Source organism: Triticum aestivum, chromosome 1A (genome assembly GCF_018294505.1).
Source record: "Triticum aestivum cultivar Chinese Spring chromosome 1A, IWGSC CS RefSeq v2.1, whole genome shotgun sequence".
Lineage (NCBI taxonomy): Eukaryota > Viridiplantae > Streptophyta > Magnoliopsida > Poales > Poaceae > Triticum > Triticum aestivum.
In genome coordinates, this window is record NC_057794.1 from 120082204 (window position 1) to 120085479 (window position 3276).

The window sequence follows — 3276 nt, forward strand, 5'->3', positions numbered from 1 at the left end:
AACGCGATAGCTTCACAGGCATTCGCCTTGCTTCATAGGCTCTGGGCCTTTTCCAAAACGCGATAGCTTCACAGGCACTCGCCTTACTTCACAGGCTCTTGGCCTTTTCCAAAACGCGATAGCTTCACAGGCATTCGCCTTGCTTCACAGGCTCTGGGCCTTTTCCAAAACGCGATAGCTTCACAGGCATTCGCCTTGCTTCATAGGCTCTGGGCCTTTTCCAAAACGCGATAGCTTCACAGGCACTCGCCTTGCTTCACAGGCTCTGGGCCTTTTTAGGGGTAGAACCTCCGGAGGTGCTGGATGTTCCATGCATTCTGGACCGGCACTCTCTCTTGAGTCTCCAAGCGCGCGGAGCCGGGCCTGAAAACATGAACAACCTTGAACGGGCCCTCCCACATGGGAGAGAGCTTGTGCAGTCCCTCCCTGGAGAGAGCCCGCCTAAGCACGAGGTCTCCTACCTCAAGAGTCCTGGGGCGGATGTTGCGGCAGTGATATCGCCGCAGCGCTTGTTGGTACCTCGCCGCTCGTAGCGCGGCTTCTCGGCGACGTTCCTCCCCTAGCATGAGGTCCATCCCCCGCATGGCGTCCTGCTGCGCCTCGTCGAACGCCAGGACCCGCGCGGAGCGACGTCTCACCTCGTGAGGGAGGACCGCTTCCGCTCCATAGACCAGGAAGAACGGGGTCTCTCCAGTCGGCTTGGTCGCACTAGTGCGGATGGACCACAGCACGGACTGAAGCTCGTCGTACCAACCTGTGCTGTAGGCCTCCAGCTTCTTCTTGAACGTCCTGGTATTGAGGCCCCTCAGGACCTCCGCTTTGCCCGCTCGGCCTGGCCGTTGCTTCGCGGGTGCGCCACTGAAGCGTAGCATATCTGAAGGAAATATGCCCTAGAGGCAATAATAAAGTTATTATTTATTTCCTTATTTCATGATAAATGTTTATTATTCATGCTAGAATTGTATTAACCGGAAACATGATACATGTGTGAATACATAGACAAACAAAGTGTCACTAGTATGCCTCTACTTGACTAGCTCGTTAATCAAAGATGGTTATGTTTCCTAACCATGAACAATGAGTTGTTATTTGATTAACGAGGTCACATCATTAGTAGAATGATCTGATTGACATGACCCATTCCATTAGCTTAGCACCCGATCGTTTAGTATGTTGCTATTGCTTTCTTCATGACTTATACATGTTCCTATGACTATGAGATTATGCAACTCCCGTTTACCGGAGGAACACTTTGGGTACTACCAAACATCACAACGTAACTGGGTGATTATAAAGGAGTACTACAGGTGTCTCCAATGGTCGATGTTGGGTTGACGTATTTCGAGATTAGGATTTGTCACTCCGATTGTCGGAGAGGTATCTCTGGGCCCTCTCGGTAATACACATCACATAAGCCTTGCAAGCATTACAACTAATATGTTAGTTGTGAGATGATGTATTATGGAACGAGTAAAGAGACTTGCCGATAACAAGATTGAACTAGGTATTGGATACCGACGATCGAATCTCGGGCAAGTAACATACCGATGACAAAGGGAACAACGTATGTTGTTATGCGGTCTGACCGATAAAGATCTTCGTAGAATATGTAGGAGCCAATATGGGCATCCAGGTCCCGCTATTGGTTATTGACCAGAGACGTGTCTCGGTCATGTCTACATTGTTCTCGAACCCGTAGGGTCCGCACGCTTAAGGTTACGATGACAGTTATATTATGAGTTTATGCATTTTGATGTACCGAAGGTTGTTCGGAGTCCCGGATGTGATCACGGACATGACGAGGAGTCTCGAAATGGTCGAGACATAAAGATTGATATATTGGAAGTCTATGTTTGGACATCGGAAGTGTTCCGGGTGAAATCGGGATTTTACCGGGTTACCGGGAGGTTACCGGAACCCCCCGGGAGCCATATGGGCCATCATGGGCCTTAGTGGAAATGAGAAAGGGGCAGCCCAAGGGGGCTGCGCGCCTCCCCCCTTCCCCTAGTCCTATTAGGACTAGGAGAGGTGGTCGGCCACCCCTCTCCCTCTTTCCCCCTTGGGAATCCTAGTTGGAATAGGATTGGAGGGGAGTCCTACTCCCGGTAGGAGTAGGACTCCTCCTGCGCCACCTCCTCCTGGCCGGCGCCTCCTCCCCCCCTTGGCTCCTTTATATACGGAGGCAGGGGCACCTCTAAACACACAAGTTAACACAAGTTGATCCACGTGATCTGTTCCTTAGCCGTGTGCGGTGCCCCCTGCCACCATATTCCTCGATAATACTGTAGCGGAGTTTAGGCGAAGCCCTGCTGATATAGTTCATCAAGATCGTCACCACGCCGTCGTGCTGACGGAACTCTTCCCCGACACTTTGCTGGATCGGAGTCCAGGGATCGTCATCGAGCTGAATGTGTGCTCGAACTCGGAGGTGACGTAGTTTCGGTGCTTGATCGGTTGGATCGTGAAGACGTACGACTACTTCCTCTACGTCGTGTCATCGCTTCCGCAGTCGGTCTGCGTAGGGTACGTAGACAATACTCTTCCCCTCGTTGCTATGCATCACATGATCCTGTGTGCACGTAGGAAATTTTTTGAAATTACTACGAAACCCAACAGTGGCATCCGAGCCTAGGTTATTTATGTTGATGTTATATGCACGAGTAGAACACAAGTGAGTTGTGGACGATACAAGTCATACTGCCTACCAGCATGTCATACTTTGGTTCGGCGGTATTGTTGGACGAGACGACCCGGACCAACCTTACGCGTACGCTTACGCGAGACCGGTTCCCTCGACGTGCTTTGCACAGAGATGGCTTGCGGGCGACTGCCTCTCCAACTTTAGTTGAACCAAGTATGGCTACGCCCGGTCCTTGCGAAGGTTAAAACGGAGTCTATTTGACAAACTATCGTTGTGGTTTTGATGCGTAGGTGAGATTGGTTCTTACTTAAGCCCGTAGCAGCCACGTAAAAACATGCAACAACAAAGTAGAGGACGTCTAACTTGTTTTTGCAGGGCATGTTGTGATGTGATATGGTCAAGGCATGATGCTGAATTTTATTGTATGAGATGATCATGTTTTGTAAACAAGTTATCGGCAACTGGCAGGAGCCATATGGTTGTCGCTTTATTGTATGCAATGCAATCGCGATGTAATGCTTTACTTTATTACTAAACGGTAGTGATAGTCATGGAAGCATAAGATTGGCGAGACGACAACGATGCTACGATGGAGATCAAGGTGTCGCGCCGGTGACGATGGTGATCATGACGGT